Source organism: Parasteatoda tepidariorum, chromosome 5, assembly GCF_982258835.1.
Source record: "Parasteatoda tepidariorum strain Cologne lab strain chromosome 5, Ptep-v5.0, whole genome shotgun sequence".
In the NCBI taxonomy this organism is placed as follows: Eukaryota; Metazoa; Arthropoda; class Arachnida; order Araneae; family Theridiidae; genus Parasteatoda; species Parasteatoda tepidariorum.
The window spans coordinates 118,055,194-118,074,390 of record NC_141759.1 but is presented as its reverse complement, the minus strand read 5'-3'; the positions used below and the strand labels follow the sequence as shown (position 1 = coordinate 118,074,390).

Genomic DNA, 19,197 nt, shown 5'->3' with positions numbered 1-19,197 from the left:
AATAAAAAGTAAATGCTATATTTTTTATTGTAATTAGTGCAGCGTAAACATTAAAATACGGAATGGTTTCTTTCCTTCTTAGTTAAAAAAAAAAACTTAAAATATGCTATTGTTAACAATTCGGTTAAAATTACGATAAATTGAAATTAATTTAGTTAAATTTACGCGAAAAATTTATTAATTCACCTAGCTCAAAATAAGCGTTAAAAATATTGATATATAAGCGTTAATAATACGTAAATAAAGCTCAAAATAAGCGTTAATAATACGTAAATAATATGGATAAAATACGTTTGTATTTTGGTTAAAATAACGTAAAATGTACGTTATTTTAATAAAAATAAGCGTTAAAAACACGTAAATATTCATGGTGAAAATAACGAATTTATAGAACCAAAAATATACGTAAATAGTTTGGTGAAAAAAACGTAAAGAATACGTTAAAAATTGGTTACGAAATTCACCTTAGTCAAAATAACGGCAAAAATCCGTCATTTTTACGTTAAAAACAGCCCAAATATAAACGCTTTTTTACCTAATTCGAGACTACCACTCGAAACGGAAATAAAACGTTTTAAATAAACGTTTTTTTGCTCTAAACCTTGTGGCATTTTAACGTTATTTTCACGTAATTAATACTTATCTCTGCTGCATGGGATATACTTTAGATTTAATGCTTCTTTGGTTTTTCACTTTTCTCATCCAGGCTATTAATGTCATATTTGTTCTGAGAGAATTTGATTCTCGGATTTGGCCGATTTTAAAAACCGGAATATCTGCATTAAGGAAAAAAAATTTTAAAGTAAACTTTACAAATTGATTAACAGTTAAATTAATTATTACATTTTGTTTTTATTGACATTATTTTAATTTGACATTTTAAATAAACAGGAACTACATTTGTTAACTTACAGAAGGGTTTTAAAATAAATAGCTTTTCCGAGTAACAAAATTTAAGTTTAAAGTTTTTGTAATTTTCAATATTTCTTTCTTTTTCTTTTTTAAGCCACTAAGTTCATTACAAGCAAATTTATAACATCTATTGTCGGTAGATCATTGAGACTGAATGATATTTATTCTGCAACTTTTCTTAATTTATGAACAGTTTTCATTTTTTACACGTCCTGTTTCCTAACTTATTAACTTAGAAGTATAATCTGCACATGTAACTTTGGCAGTAGGGTGTTGAAATAAATTTGTTATCCACATATTTTCAAAACTTAAGAAAATAGAAAATTTTAATTTTCAAAAGAAAAAAAAACGAACAAGGTTTTTCATAATTTTAAACGTATACAGTACAAAATATTTAATTTTATAAAAGGAGGATTTTATCGTGCTTTGGTATTAAAATGTTTCTGTTCTCCAAGTTTAATTTTAATAGTGGCAAGTTTAATAGTGGCCACACAACAATATTTTTAAAAAATACTAGTAAAATATAATCAAAATAATTGACAACCTGTTTTCTATCTAGCCTGCTACCAAAACTGTATACAAAAGCTGGGCCTGACATTCTTGGATTATCAAAAATTAAACCCAGCGTTATAAATACATCCATTTTGGATGAATTTTAAAATGCTGAGTTTAATATGGCATTTGTAAATTTGAATTTTCAACAATATAATTTCATTTATAAATTTAATAAATTCATATTAAATTCTATTATAAATTTGAATTTTAAAATATATCCATTTGGTATAAACACATTTATTCAACGATGTTTTTATTTTACTGTACAGACCACTTTTTCTGACTGGGCATTTTTAAATTTGAATTTTCTATAGTTTCAGTAATTCTCTTGTGTTCTTTTTCAATTGTTTAATTAAACATAGGCTTAACATTTCCTTCTCTTTCCCGTGAAAATGATGGGGTGAAGTTTCGCCTTCTATTTCTCACTCCTGTTATATTGACGGGCTGGAGTGCTCAGTAGTAACGCACCTATAAGAATAAAACCAAAATTATTCTTTTGCCTGGAAAACACTTCAGTTCTCCTTTTACTCACCAGATAGCAGTACCAGGATATTTTTAAGATAATTGTGGAAGAGATGAAAACAAAAAGAGATGTAGAAAGGAAACCCGGTTGTGACGTTGGCCTCTGTATCTCATGCTTTGAAATTTATCACACAAGAAAAAATTACTAATCTTTTTTTATATTATGCTAAAGTTTAATAAAATTCTTTTGTAATGTTTAAAACACATATTTTTTAAATTTTCCTTGCTTGCTGGAAAACCAACATTAAGTCATAGTAACCCTGAATGTTAACTTTTCCTAAAAATTAAATTTTTTAAAATTTCAAGCTAAAAACAAATCAAAAATTAAAAATGACTGTATATATATTGTTCATACACATATTTTTATATAATTTTCAGGGATTAAAAAAAACGATCATAAAGGGGTTAAATGTGATAAATTAGGTTGGTGGTAAACTGTTTTAATGTTTGTTATAATATTCATTTCAATAATATTTTTTTTCACATTATTATAAATATTTGTTTAAATACCTTTCATCACTCAGATAAAACATTAAAAAAAAACTTTTTTTGTTTACCATAGTCTAACTTTTATCTATCTGGGGTAGAGAAAGTTTTTCGAATTCAAAATTTCCTGTTTACGTAATCCTGGTTAATTCACTTAAGCGTGCATTTAGATATTTTAATTTTTTTTCTTTGAAAATCACCCTGGCATTAATTTTTTTGGAGAGTTTTTTTGCAGCAGAATCTTGCCATGAAATCCAGTGCAAATTCCTCAGGTTTTTGATAAGTGATAGCTTTACAGCTAGTGCTAATTGCACACAATAAATTGCATGGGGATGCAGAGTACAAAACACCATGTACCAGTGCTCAATGATACCACAATTCATGTCACATCAGTTGCTATTCTATTCTAAATTTTTGTGATGTGCAGGGTATCTGCTCACCTGGAAAGTCATGAGAAATCATGGAAAGTCATAAGTTTCGGTATTGAACAAAATTTGTCATCAAATTTCATGATTTTAACTAGTTTTTTAAACAAATTATGGAAAGTCATGGATTTAGGTCGCCGAAAAATCTAATTTTTAAAATGGAATTTACTCCCTCCCCCCCCCCCCAATTTCGTGGTGTTCCGAATATCTGAATTTGTAACAAAATCTCCGCGCACAGTCTTATTTTATTAAAATATAAAAATTTTTATCATCTTCTTTTCAAATTATAGTGTTCTTTAAAAAAATGAAAGAAAAAACATTATTTCTAGAGCAAATTATCTTTTAAATTTCTGTGATTTCAGAATTTTTGTTATTATTTTTTTTAATTTTATTTCGAAATGAGAACAGAAAAATCAGGAGTATTTCTTTCCTTTCCGATGAACAAAAAAAGTATCTGGAATATTATTCTGCAGAAAAGAAGAAGATAAATTATTTGCTTTTGTATTTTTTTTCAGCTATTTTATTGCTTGAACTCTTTCTTTACTCTGTTTTTTAAATTTAAAATCTATAAATATGAAGATGCAGAGTATAACAGTTTTGATTATACCTATCATTTCAATTAATGTTATTATAAAGCTTTTTTATATTTATTGTTGTGTTTTTGTCGGAGAAAATAGTAACTTCGTTAAGTCATAACAAATTCTTCGAATTAGTCATGGAAAGTCATTAATTTGAAAATCTTAAATGTAGCAAATACCGTGTAGGTATCATGTTAATATTTGTCAGTGTTAAGTGCAAAATGATGTATGTATGCTCAAATAATTATAGGAGAGAATCAGGTGGTGATTCAAAATATCGAAGGATCTGCAACACAGAATTGCTGTGGCATTTACATCAGCAACCTTCTTCTTTTTGGAATGCTCTTATACCTTTTATAAGAAGATGACCAGCTTCACTTTAAACACTCAAAAGAGTAAGAAACATTTTTCATTTTATTTTTGTAATGGCTGAAAATTTAACATTGTTATTGAATATAAGAGGGGGGGGGAACTATTAAAGAGCTGCCAACTCTTCTGCAGTGTGTGGAAGTTTCCTGCCTTCTGCACTGAGATTAAAATCTTCTGTATTTTAAAATTGTACATTAAAATTTTGTACCATCTTTAAACTACGTAGGAATGCACATACATGTGTGGGAATTTTCTCTCTTGTCTTGCAAGTATTTTAAAAAAATTTGAGAAATGATTATAAGTTCTATTTAAGGATCACTAACAAACATAGTTGCGGATAAATAGACTTTTTTGTAGCTAGTAATGGGATTAATAATTGAAACTTTAAAATATATACTAAAAGTTGTAAATCCAGCAAATTAAAAAACAAAATCTAACTGTACGCTTGGCTTTTTGAAAAATAAGAGTTGAATGGTATACACTATATTACAAAATAAAATTCTAGGTGACATTTTATTGAGTTTGCATAGAAAGTAATGTTAAGTCTTTACATTGACATTAGGAAGTAAAGTTTATTCCTTACCTTTATTTCCTGTCCTGCAGCTTCCAATTGACAAAATTTTTGTAAATTCCTAACATGAGTTTTAACTATTTAGTTCACAGCCTTTATTCTCTTGGCATATTAATTTGCTACAATAAAATAAACTTTTAATGGTTCACTGTTAGTTACCAAATACAGTTGGAATTTCTTCAATTCTGTAAAAACTCTTAGATAGTCAATTAGTGCCTTCTTCCTTTAAGATTTTCAAAATTTAAAGATCACTAATTATAAATTAAATTAATGTTATAAAGTTAGGTAAGACTTAAATAAGTTCTTTCCCTGAAAAATCTCAATTTCATTGAAAGTGTAGCTTAGAACTGTTCTTACACTAAGTTCTTCAATTGAAAGAAGAGTTGAAATAAGCTTTTCAAACTTATTTCTATTTCAATCCTTAATTTTACTTAGTTTAAAAAGCCTTAACGCTTTTATATAAAATATTATTTAATAGTTTAAATACTAAGTTATTGTCAAACATGAGGATGTTATATGTTATGTGCTTTAAATGTTCACTATTTATGAAAAAATACCTTTCTATTTTTAAAAATAATCTAGAATAATTTTTGTTATTGCATTTTAAAACGTCAGATTATTGTTAACAATAAACTTATAAAAAATTATCGGAATAGCAGTCACATCTAATTACTTTATTATGAAATATGAATTATGTGATTTATTAGTTCGAATTATGTGATTTTGGCTGTGTAAAAGTTACTAATCATTACATGATTAAGACTATTAATTTGCCGTGTGTAAATAAACTGCATTTTGTTTCAAAAATATTTCGTTAAATCATTAAAAAATGCTTTAGAATTTTTCCTAGTATTGTTGTAGTCTACTGAACAAAGTATTTGAAAATTTTGAGCGAATTTTAGTATCAGGGGCTAAATTTGCCCTTGTGGCCACTTTCCAAATTTCAGGATGATGCATTCAATCATTCTTGAGTTATGAGAGAAACAAACAGACAGACAGGTAAACTCTTCCTTTTATTATTATAGATAATACAAAGTATACCCCTTTTTAAAAGAACTCATACCTGCCACGTCTCCTGTTTTGTAACGATGACTCCTGTATTTTACGACTACCTTCTGTTTACCTGCATATTCTCGAATTTCCCCGTATTTATTGAAGAATTTAAAAAAAAATATTTAATAAAATATCTATTGATGGCAACAGTACTTCTCTTATTCATCAACAGAGGATGCTAATGCCAGTACTGCAGTATGTTGAGTGTTAATTGTTTAACTTGAGCCGTGATGGCTCAAGGGAGAGAGCGTTCACCTTCTAATCAGGTAAACCCAGCTTTCAATCCGAGTGATGACTGGTCAATACGCATTCCGCATCTGGCTTGCACCGACCACAGTTCTGACGTGAAATATCCTCAGTGGTAAACGGATCACGGATTAGATTCCCCTTCCCTGATGGGAGGTTCTCGTGATCTCCCCTCCATCTAACTCAAATGCGGGTTAAGTGCATCAAAAAGCCCTCCTTAAAGGCAAATTTCTCCCACTACTTGATTCACGGGTTCCCTTGTCTTCTGGATTAGGTACAAAATTATAAAGCTACAAAGTTGAACATCACTAGTCGTTAACCCAAAATTGGGTCGGTTAGTAAAATCTTTGTTATTTTATTTCTCCAATGTTGGCAGGTATGAGAACTGTCTTAAGGACCTTCCTAACATATTGCTTAAATTCAAACATGTATTACTTAATCCTTAGCATGCAAATTTATTATTTAAACATATTTTTTATATGAAGTGTTTTCTTTTTAAAGGGTACAGAATTGAGCAGTGGAGAAGTAGATCTATGTCATCCCTCACTGTTTTCCCCATTTTGGAGATGATTTCCTTTCTTGTGGATTATCAGTGCAGCATTTATTGGATAGTATCATCCAATTTTTGACTGGGGTGTTTTCACATTGTCTCAAGCAAAGAAAGTTCCAAACAATTTTATGTCCCATCTAAAGAAAATCTATATTTCACATTCCAAACTAATAATAGCATTAAGAGTGTTCAGAAGATATTCCAAAATAATTGGCAATTCCTGTTTGAAAGTTTTTTTTTTTTTTAACTACAGAGAGGCCTATTCAAGTTGACCACTTTGGTACAACAATTTGATGTTCCACTTAGGCAAGTGACCTATTTATAAAATGGCAATTTAATTATTTAATTGTTTTCTGACTGTCTGAAAATTGACGGTGATAGATGACCAACATGCAAAAGTGGTTCAGTTTATATATATATATATATAAACTGAAAGTAAAGAAAACAGAAATAAAAAAATGTCGGCTGCAGGTTTTCTGTCATTTAATCACACCATACAATAAAAGATCTTTATGCAAACCCTAAAAACTTGAGGCTTTGCATTATATAAATCATTTCACACTCCATTAAGTTTAACTTATTAAACCTTGCAATGTATATCTACAGTAGATCAATATTTAAGTATTTATAAAATAATTTTTAGATTTAATTAAGTATAATAATATTCTTAGTTGCAGAAAAAACTGAAATTATCAAGAGCATTCAGACTAACGACAAAAAAATTATCAATTTTGGTTTGGTTTAGAAAATTGTAACCTCTTAGTAAATATTTTTTTCCTTACAACCTGAGAACCGTTAATGGTTCTTGCTCAGCTCTAGAAGTAACTTAAGTGTTATTTTCATTGTTTATAACTGTGGTTTATGGAGAAATGTGATTCATACAATTTTGTTATATAGATCTGCTACAATTGTTTAGTTCCTATTTTGAAAAATTACGGAAAGATTTTGAAGTCTGTAAAAAATATTTTTGATTATTTTTTAAACGCTTTATTTTCTTGACTTAAAAAAAATGCCACACTTTTTTCTTCTTTTTTTATTATTATTATTTATAACAATATTTCTGTTATTTTCATAAGCTCTAATTGCTAATTTAATTTAATCAGTGCGTTTATTTTCTTAATTCAAACAATTTAGCAATATAACATCAATAATAAATTTTGCTTTGTATTTTAGTTTATTTGTTGAAAGTATTATGCCACTGTAAGATTGCCATTAAACTCCATATTCAATCTACTCCAATTAAAATTATCTCAATTATTACAGAAATATTGACCCTTTAACTATGTAAAAGCATGACTGCAAGTTGGATTCCTAGTATTGATAAGAATTTTCTGTAGTTTTTCTTAAATTAAAGTAAAAGGACTAGTAATGCTCTTAAGAATAGTAGCACATAACTTTCCTATTTCGAAGTAAAGAAAGTGTTCTGAAATTTTCTATAAAAATAAGCAACTATAAAGTAGATTTAGTTAAATGTTACTTTCAAGTAGTGAATATTTTTTAAAAAATAATCTTGCTTTTAGGAAAGAATAAGTGTTTTAATTGCTTATTTTTTATGTGTTGAATTTTTTAAAACTTGAATGCATTTACCCATGTGCTCTCATTAGCATTTGTGGTACAAAAAAAAACTTGGTTTGTGCATTACATGTGTAATATAGGTAATATAGGCATTACATGTGTAAATTTTATTATCAATGAAACAATTTTATTGCAAACTAATTTAAGTTTATAAAATGTTATGCTAGCTGTGTGCATGTAATTATCACTCCATTGATAGATATTTTACGATAACTTATTAAAAGGTATATGTATATATATATTTAATACTCGCTTACAAAAAATATTTTACACATGCAGCAAGTGTAACACATTACCTGTCAGAAAACTTCCTACACATATATGTGATTATGGAGAAGGAATATTCAGTGTGCCAATTTAAGTGGTGATGATGGAATATTAAGGTGTGGGTGGAAGTTTGTATAGTATACCAATTGAAGATTGATGCTGAAATCAGAAGATGATGAAAATAACACTTGAAAATGAAAACCAGATAATATAAAGCTTTTATTTAATATATTTGCAGAGCTCAAGATACCCAAATATAAATATTATCCCTAAGAATTTCAGTTGAATCAATTTTGCATAATAATATTAATAAGGACAGGCCATGGGAGACAAATCCACCACGACCTGCCTAATCAAAAGCCAAATTTAAAAAGTATGTGTAATTTGTTCCCAGTGGACACAGAAGCATGGCTCCACAATTGGCGATTTATAGCATAGCCAAAACAAAGCCAACCAGCATATTAATATAGAGTTAAAATAATACCTTGGCGATCATGAGTCGCCGACAAATTTATGGGAATTATTACAGCCATGGAACTGAAACAGTTTTGTGGTTAGAAATTTAAAATAAAAAGTTATAAATAGATTTTTGTTTTGGATTAGGCGGACAATGAATTAATAAGTCTGCCTAGTAATGAAATAAAAAGTATCCGTTGCGTTGATCTACAAGAGAAGAATAAATATTTTATGTTCATTTTAAAAGATTAAGTCTTTGATTTACTTAAAAGTAATTCTATTAATAAAAAAAAGCTTAAGTAATGAAAGATATTTTAAAAGGATAGAAAATAATGTGATGCCAATTGTGGCATCACATATATCCCCGCTGTTTTTATTTTTAGGAAAATATTGTTTATACAGTTTTCAGACGATATGTATAATCATTGATTAGTGGAATCAGTTGCTTATTGTCATACATTTTTCAAAAGCGGCTAAGCATGTTACCATGGAATTTATTTTATTATTATTAAACTCATGACCCCATATATTTAAATCAAAACTATATAATCATATGGTACTCATATTTCTTTCAAAGTAGATATTATGCTAGTGGAATCAAAACCTTCAGGTACTTATACCATCACATTAACTAACAAGAAAAGAATTTTCTTTGTTTAAATTCCTGTTTAACTTTTATTTTATGTATAAATAGAAAACAAAATTTTACTATTAACTTTTATTTTATGTATAAATAGAAAACAAAATTTTACTAGAATTACTATCTGATTAGTGGAAGTTATTTTAAGATGAAATGTTTTTTTTCTTCCTTTAAATAAATTTTAGCTTTAACTGGACATTTGTGCAAATTAATATAAGTATCAATTTAACTTCTTATCATTTCTTTAAATCATCTCAATATTTTTTTGTATGACGTTAGAAAAGATATAAACACATCAATCACCGTTTATTACTATCACTCTCATTATTTAATAAATCTTTTAACATTGCTGGCTGTTACTCGCTAAAATTAACTGAAATTTATTTATTTTAGTGTTTGAAAAGTTATAGCTTAAATTAAAATTTGGTTGAATATAAAAGTTTTTACTGCATTGTTACTTCGAAAAGTCTCTATGTTAATGTCTAACAAGTGCTCCAATCAGTTATTAAATTGTTATATAGATTATACAGTTATTAATTGGTATATAACATCCCTGTATTTTATTCAAATTCATGTTTTAAAATTTTATAAGCAGAGTACAGACAGGCAAATTGCAATTTATTTTGAAATATCTTGCTATGTGTTTTACTCTAGTCAGGTCTTTTTATAGAATCTCATTTTATTTTTTAGGAAAAATTGTATTTTAGTAGATTGAAATGCGATTATAGTAACTATTTTGATTTTGTTTATTCTCTGAATTCAACTTGTTTGTATATCTTTGTATTTACATATTTTTGTTAACCGTTTTTCGAATGTGTTATGTTTCCCGTTAGTATTTCTTTTTAATCTTATTCAGATTTATTATTGTAGACTAGTCAATTATTAGTCATGAAAAAGTCATTGAAGTTGTATGTGTTATAATTAGGGTTGCAAGTTTGCAGGGAGTGAATTTTCATTTCCATGATTTATTGTTCTTAAATCCAGAAATTTTTTGAAGTGCTGTTATTAGCGTAAAAATTGTTTAAACAGAGAAGTTTTTTCACCTTGGTATTCTAATTCAACAACACTAATTCTAACAACAATTACTACTTCTCTGCAGCTTTAAAATTGATAATTTTTTATTGATAAAATGTTTAGGAAAATAGATCCATTGCAATTTAACATGAAAATAGTTCAGAGATAGTCCAAATCTTAATAAGTAAGGTGGTCTTACTATCTTTTCAATTATAAATTAATAAGAGCAACATGCCTCCCAAATAGTGCAATAAGTATACAAAAGGAAGAAAATGTTAAGTTAACTCTTACTTTACCAGAAATCAATTGAAATGACAATTAACTGATTGGTCGGGACTGTGAAATTTATAAAAACTTAGCATTAAAAACGTATAGAAATGTTGGCAAACAAATATTTGCTGAATGTAAAAACATATCAAGAATAGTTTAAAAATTTGCGATATTTCTTTGAAATTCTGTTTATATGAATAAATTTAACACGACATAAAATTAAATTAAACAATTTTCAGCTCTTTTACATGCTTATATTTGTGTTCGCCAAAAATTTCTAAATTTTATGTGAAATTCTACGACAAACTTGCACCCCTAGTTATGATCAATTTAAAAAAACACATATAATTTTAATTGTTATTTCCTTGTTAAATGATCAAAAGAAATTCATCTGTTTAAGAATTCATTAATTAATTTTTCAGCAAACTGGTTTTTAGTATTTGTGTTTTGCATGTCATGTTGTTCTATTTGTTTATAATTTAAACAAAAGTTTAAAACTCATTATAAATTATTGACAAATATATTTAATTTATATGCAAAATACAGTAGAACACAGTAGAACCTCAATTATTCAACGCCTGATCATCTATTCAGTTATCCTACACTTCTTTCAACCCTACACCTCATTGCATTCTAGTTGATGTATTATTTCTTTTTAGTCTCTAAACTTCTCATTCAATTCTATCAAATTACTACGGTGATGATAATTCTGAAAAACTGCTAAGAAATGACCAAAAGAAAATTTTAGAATGTCTTCTTTCTCATGATATTGTGCCATAGGTTTATTTTACTTATGTCAGAAAAATAAAACATGTGTAAGACAGACATAAGATTATTCAAAGCTTCTAAACTTTAGAAGAGAAAAAATGCTATATTAAATATTTATTTTTTTAATAATACTTCTACATTATTTTGTTATTTTGCTCTACTATATTATTTTATTGCCCTTAATCCATGTCTGCCAACTCTCCTGGATTTTCCAGTGGACTACTGGATTTTGGCCAGTTTATCCTGTTCTACTGGTTTAATAAAAATTATCCTGGTTTTTGTGCATTTTTAGAAAATTCCCTAAAATTGAGTAAGTTTCCTAAAAGAAATCCCCATTGAAATATCATTTTTGCACTGATTACTGCTTGATTGAATATTTAAATGCTTATCACTGATACATTATAAAGCGAGCCTCATCTATAAATATCAATTTAAAACTTTTTTTGTTCTAAATTATATCGTTTTTTTATTTTATTTATTTATTCAAAACTCCCTTTTTGAATTAAAAGACTTTTACCTATCTTTGATGAATTGAAATGCCTTCAAAATTATGTGTAAACATAATACATAGCATTTCAAGTTTATTTAGTGTCAATCCTAGCTGGAAAATATTGCAGTTTTTCTATTTTGATGATGTTGAAAACGTGTAAAATATTTAGTACACAATGCAACAATTATCATGAAATTTATATTATTTCGTAAAATCTACTGGAGTTTTTCCTATCCAAGTTAAAAGCTCTGATAATTGTGATTTATTTAAGAAGCTTTTGTTAGGCTCTGAAAATGTGGATATAGTAAAACTTAAAACAAACTTTTATTAGCTAAATAATTTAAATGTTTGCTTTTTGTGAAAAATAGCTTCACACACTTTTTTTTTCATTATTTGAATTGATAGGTATTTTCAAACTTTTTGGGTTTTTTCCTACTCGCATGCCTATAAAGGCTTCTATTAAACTTTATTATTGTTGAAAATTGCTTTGAGTAATTTTACTCATACTTATAAAATTGACATAAAAAGGTCCCCCGATGATTTCAATTTTCCAGCGCACCCCTGGTCCCCTAGGCATTGTATAATTTGGGTTCTATTGTAGTAATTTTTAGCGTTGTATTTTGAAGTGTCTTCCCATTATATTTCAAAAGTTGTTTTGTTTTTCCCAAAAATATATAAAAATATTTTTCGTTGTTATTTCCTGGTTGTTAAGTTTTATTAAAATAATAACTGTTCCTAATCTGATTCTAATTTATTAGTGAAATTTAGGAGTTAAATAGTTTAAATAAAGTATATTGTTTTAAAAATTATTCTATTAAGGCTATCATGCTAAACTGTGTTTATAAGATGCCTAATTTCTGAAGTTTTCCAATTAGTTAATATTAAATGTAGCTTTTAAAGAGACCCTTAGTAGGGAAGGAAAATTTACTTCAACTTTCTTTTTTTTTTTAATATTACTCTAAAATTAATGAAAAAGTACTATTTTATATTAATTCTGATTTGAAACTGATCAGTTTCTAGTCTTAATACAATCGTAAGTCATTTTAATTAAACATTAACAAATGAATGTGTGGCGAAAAATTGTGTATTTAATTTTTGAAGATAATGATTGTCAGAGTCTGTTTGATAACAGTTGCTAAAAACTTGTTATATGTTTTGTTCTTTTGCAAACATCTTTATCACATGCTTAATTTTTATCAAATTTTTTATGTCAATTATTTTTGACAGTTACATAAAAAGTGCAGGTCTTAGTATTTATTTTTAACTGACAAAGTATATATTATTTTTATTTATTTTTTGGTGTCATTACATTAATTAAACTAAATACAAACACTATTTATCTATAAAATATTTATTAAGGTTGATTATTTTATGTGCAAAATACATTCAATGTATTTAAACAACTATGAGGTATTTTTGGAGATAAATTTTTATTACTAAGGTACGATTAATATTTAATAACATTTACCGTCAAGGAAAAAAAATTTTTTTTTTTTTAAGTAAAAGTTATTTTATATCAGTTGTGTGATCTTATGTTTTTTTATTATTTTGCATATTTATTAATACTTTTTATTTAAGTTGTGGCTTACTTTTATGATAATTTCTGTTTAAATTAATTAGTAAAAAAAAACAATTATGCTTAATTTTTCTAGAATTTTAATTTAAATAAACTTTGATATTGAAAATATAATATGACGATCTCAAAATATTACTAGCATCTTTAAAGCTTTATAAATGATGTAGTTAATGTAACATATTTCTGAAAATAAGCTCATAAGCTTGATAAAACTTATTTTGTATATTAAATGTTAATTTTCAAAAAAAATCATACCCAATTAGAAGTTTATATTTTAACAGTTTTTATTTGTTTTTAATTAGTGTTTCATGCTACCATGTTTATTTGACATAGATTTCATGTTTGTAATGTTTTTAACCAGTTATTTAAAAAAAAAAAAAGAGTGAAGTTTTATCATCTTTGTTAATATGAAGCTGTAGTGTTGTTGTAGCAATACTTCACAAATAAGGATAAATCATAATTGGTTATTGTAAATTGTTTCTATAGATAAAGGTGCAGATGACTTACTTGACACAACAGAATTTAAGGAAAATTAAAATATTTTTTAAATAATCGATTTTATGTATAAATAAACCTTGTGATCTTGTATTTTGCATGACTCGTAAAAAAAGTCTACTTTCGTTATTAATTTTGAGTTTTATAAAAATTTCAAGAAATTTCTTTATTTCATTTGATTCCAAAAGAACTTAAAGTACAAGCCTTTTAACTCTTTTATTAAAAGTAATCATTTATTATTATAGTAATCATTTATATTGTATTATATAAAAGTTATCATTTATATAAAAATGATCACTTATAAAATAATGATTATTAATCATATTATTATTATTATAATCACATTATATTATACATTATTATTACAAAAGTAATCATGTATTTGTCATTGTATTTTTCAGTTTGCTTTAGTTTAACTTTCTTTACTTTTCTGATTATTTTTTCTCTATCTATTCTTTAATTAAATTACTTATTAAAGTGTTGAATTTCTGAATGTTTAAAGGCACTGAAGCATATCACAAAGAATTTAATTTTACATGCCTGATTTTTGCAATGTACTGCCCTTTATTAATCTGCACATTTTCGAGGAGTACGTTTAAATTAAATCGTTGACTTACTTGCAATTTCAGTCTTGTATATTTTTGTTGATTTGTTTTGTCATAAATTTGGTTTATTGAGTAAGAAACTAAACTTATTATGGAATTATTATAGCTTTTGAAATTTTATTTTCCTGTGTTTTGTGTTTAAATCTTTTTTTTTTATTATTTTTTTTACAAATTTATTTCATCTCATGCAAATAAGGGAATGGGAAGAAACTGAAATATTGCTGTTTGATTGAAATATATTTTTAACCTATATAAAATATTTATTAAAGAATTGTATCCAGAAATAATAATCTGGTCTTATAAGCAATTTGCTCAATTGTATTAATTTAAATTAATGCTTTTTTCTTTCACTTAAAAAAAATATTAAAGTATGATTTTACTTTATTTTCTAAAGATGATTTTTTTTATTGATCTCTTTTTTTTATTGAAAGGATTTTTTAATATATTGCAGGATTCATGAAGTCTTGTTTCAAGAGACCTTTTTATTATGAAGTCTTTTTACGAAAATAATTTTTTGCAAAATGCAGTTAAACATGTCATTGATAAAAATGATTTATCTACAGTCAATTTTTAATAACTCAAGTCTAAAATGACCAATAAAAACAAATTGGTCTTTCAAAAGGTTTGGGCTTTCAAACATTAATTTTTCATTTTTATTTATTTTTCTTCACAGGGAATTGATTCTTCAGAGATGCAAAAAAATTCTCAAAACAAAAACAAAAAAATTTTTTTTGTTTAAAATTACCCTTAATATTATCCTTTTTTTTAAGTTACTATGGCTTTTTCAAAATATTTTTAGAAAGTAAAGTTTATATATTGTTAAAAGTTTTCTGCCAATAATTTGAATTTATACAATTCATGAATAAACTGGCGTATGTGCTAAAAAATAATCAAAATTTATTTAAATAGTAATAATTAATGAAACTAAATTTAAGTTGCATTTCATAAACTTAGGAAATACTAAGAAATTATCAAATTGACTTGTAAAGTTATTTGTTATGTTGAACATAACAGAAAATGTTCTATTGACAATGTTACTATTGATTTATTTTTTTTACAGGGAACTAAATATTGAATTGTGTATAAAAAAAATTTTGTAATAAGACAAGAGATATTGTTTAACGATATTGCTAATACTTTTCAAAAGATTATCATTTAAGTTTTCTAATCAATCATCAATGATAATAAAGTTAAGTAGGTGTTTTAAATTCAAATGATACAGCAAAATTGTTCCAATAAATATTTATTGGCAGAATGTGGACGAAACATGTGATTTAATTGTCTGATGCGTTTACAGTCTTTGGGTATTAAATTAAATGTGTGTTGCACAGTACACAGAGAAATCTAAATTTTTTCTGCTAAATTATTTTCAATTTTTTCTCATATTGTGTAAATGTTTTATTTTTATAATGCTGTAAGCTAAAATTTAAATGAGGTAAAATAAACACCCTATTGTAATAACTTATAGGATTAGCACTGTATTTGATTATGGCACTTATGTTCAGGGGACTGTTATATTTTTTCCCTACAAAAACAAAGCTCCAAAGGCATGCCGAAAGAATGACCTATTTTAGAATTGTCAGTAACAGTAAATTATTCTAACATGTATTAAAAGGAGTCCTTTTAATGATGTCGCAATTCGATAGTTTTACACAATGTCTTCATTTAGTTGTGTTTTTTTTTCCACTCTCAAAATTTGTTGAAACATCAAATAAAAAAAGTCATTTTTTTCTGACAAAATATTACAATATATAGATAAAATATAATCTAGAATTGTTGAAAAGTCGGAGAATTTTATTTTTGAAATGTCATGAACTCTATGATAAAACAAGTTTGAAAAAAACAAAGGTTTAAAAAATCATTTGCTCTGAAGTTAACGCCTTTACTCACCTCTGAAAAAAAAATTATAATAAGTTTTGCATATTGGTTTATAAATTATTTTACACGAGCAGTTTACTAACAATGTAAAATATAAAAGCTGAATTAATCATATTTCTCATTGAAAAGGCATATTAACAAAATCCTCAAAGGATTTATGCATTATCAAGGCTTCATGCATCTGACATAGCAATCAGATTGTTAAATGAAATCATTGATACGAACAAAAGGTTCAATTTTAGTACAAGTTTTTTCCCCCCATCATTTCTATAGTGTTTCTAGTTTAAGGAAGATATAAGATTTATGAAAAGTTCCATTTATCTCTGTTGATGTTGTGTCGTAATATATAAATCCGTTGATAATTAATTCTATTTCCCTTTAATGTAATAAAGTACGATTTCCGTTCATTGTTCTTATACAGAAAGGTGCAATAAAAGTTGTTATTGTAAGTACTTGCCTCATTGTTTTTCTTTACTAGTTGCGCTCACTCTGCTCAGCTACTTACACAGCAATGTTCAATCTGTTGTGTGTTAAATCGTCTTGGTGATTGCATTTCAATCTTTCGTTTTAGCTCAGATTAAAGGTCACGCGATTTATTTTTCCAGAAGATAAACGGTTACAAATAATTAGAGTTAGACATTTTTTTACTCGCCGATCATTTTCCTATATATATCATCGCGATTTCACGAGTTTACGAATTGAAATTTGATAATTTTAACGTAATTCAACATACTGTAATAGTAACTTATAGGGTAGTAACTTATAGGGTCTAACCATAGTAACTTATAGGGCCATACCATTATATACTTAACTTATAACTTATAGGGCCCTATAAGTTAACCATAGTAACTTATAGGGCCACATTGTGGGCCCCTCTTAAGCATATAATTATTTCCCTATGTAGGGTACACTAGTACCCGGTAATATAGTACGTGGTCCAATTTCATTTCAATTATGTATCTCTCTTTAATTCCAAATTCAAAAGGGGAGATACAGGGCCATGTTATAATACAAAATATTGGTTTCAAATTTCCTCATTTTAACGCTATTTAACACACTCGTGTATATATACATAGCAACCTACAGGGCAACATTGTGTACCCCTAACAAGCCTATAACTATTTCCTCTGGTGGGGTACACTATTACCAGTAATTTTGATCCCAATCCACAACCCAAGGGAACTCCTGTATTTACCTTCGTGGACGATTTTTTGATGCAACTAACCCTCATTGGCGTAACATGGAGAAGAAAAGTTCCCACTGTTAGCCTGACAACGAGGGGGCCAATGATCCGTCTACCTCAGGGGATAGAGCGTTCGCCTTCCAATGAGGTGAACCGGGTCCGAATCCCAGTCGATACGAATTCCGCATACACTGACCACAATGCTGACATGAAATATCCTCAGTAGTAGACGGATCTTGGGTTAGAGCCCTTTTGCCGTCAGGCTAACAATGGGAGGTTCTCGTTTTCTTCCTCTCCATGTAACGCAGATTTCTCCCATTACTCGATCCAGGAGTTACCTTGTCTTCTGGGTTGGATTAAAAATTACAAGGCTGCGGAGTTGAACATTAGTAGTCGAAAACCCATTAAATTGGGTTGGCTGTTCAACCACGGTTCTAAAATAAAATTTAACTTAAAAAAAAAAAAACTCCGGTTCTGAACCATAGCCACCGAGAAATAAGGTCGTTGAGATATCCAGGTTCTTTTAGCGACGTCGCAAACCAGTGGCATAGCAAGGGGGGGGGGGCCAAACGGTCCGCAAAACAAAAAATTGCTGGATAATTTTTATTATAATTGATTTCTGAAAAATATATTATAATTTTTGAGCCAGTATAATGTAATAAATGTTAATTTGTAAATAAAAAGGAAAAAAAGAAACATTAATAATCGAAATCAAAGTGTAATAATATATTCATAATAGAAATGGCAGGGCTAACTCGACCTGTGTCTAACAGCACTTCCTTCTGGCATCTACGCTGTGTGGTTATAGAAATTATCTGTCTGATAAAATAATAAGTTATAATAAATATTTGCAGTGTACAAATATTCTTTCTTTCAGAAGAATATTTATTTTTATTTCCATAAACGCAATGCAGCTTACGCTTGTCAAAACGATAACAACAACACTCTAATGTACTTATATGTACAGTCACGGAAAAAAGTAGCCGGAAAATAACAACTAAAGGATCGTCTATTTTTTAATACTTCTCAGACACAACAAATACAGCGTTTTGCCGTTTCTAGGAAAGGACACAAACGCCGCATTTGTTGTGCACCTGAGAAATATTAGTATTAAAAAATAAATTATTCTTTGTTTGTTACTTTCCGGATATTTTTTTCCGTGGCTGTACATATCCTTGACACTTGCGACAGGTTGTGGAAGTCCGCAACAAATGAGGGAAATAACCGAAATATTAACTTTAAAGTTATTTTGTGCGAGTATTTTTCAGTTTTGCGTCCTTGTCATCGCGCTCTGCTTACAATAACAATGCTATGTTATTAAATATTTTATGTTATAAGTAGGACTGGGGGATATTAGAAATTATATATCGTGATGCATCGTCAGTTTTGCATCGCGATATAGCGATGTATCGCGATACAGTATTTTTGAATTTCATTTACTTGTAAGGCTCAGAAAGTCAGATTTCTATCAAAACTTCATACCCAGATTGATTTAAATCAATTTATAAATTTGAAAATATATATGTTTTGCTTAAGAAAGATATTAAATAAATTGACTACAATGTACAAATCTTACTAAAAATATTTATTGAAATGTTTGTTTAGAAATTCATAATACGCTTAAAACAAAGAGTAAAAAAAAAATTTAAAGCGTTTTTTACAAATTAATATTTTCTTGTACTATTATGCATAAATAATTACATAATTATTACG

At 27.3% G+C, this 19,197-nt stretch overlaps 1 long non-coding RNA gene across 34 annotated transcripts in view; it reads left to right on the top strand.

The window, feature by feature from the left end:
- The window catches only part of LOC107450524 (uncharacterized), a 66,928-nt gene extending 50,178 nt beyond the window's left edge, over window positions 1–16,750 (top strand). For 24 of the 34 annotated variants that reach the window (XR_015434306.1, XR_015434305.1, XR_015434291.1 and 21 more), the window contains one exon: window positions 6,219–16,750. This is a non-coding gene — a long non-coding RNA (uncharacterized LOC107450524). Of the gene's footprint in view, window positions 1–3,728; window positions 3,874–5,365; window positions 5,418–6,218 lie in introns of all 34 variants that reach the window. The other 10 variants (XR_015434327.1, XR_015434325.1, XR_015434328.1 and 7 more) reach the window with 2 other exon arrangements.
- Window positions 16,751–19,197: the final 2,447 nt, after the last annotated feature.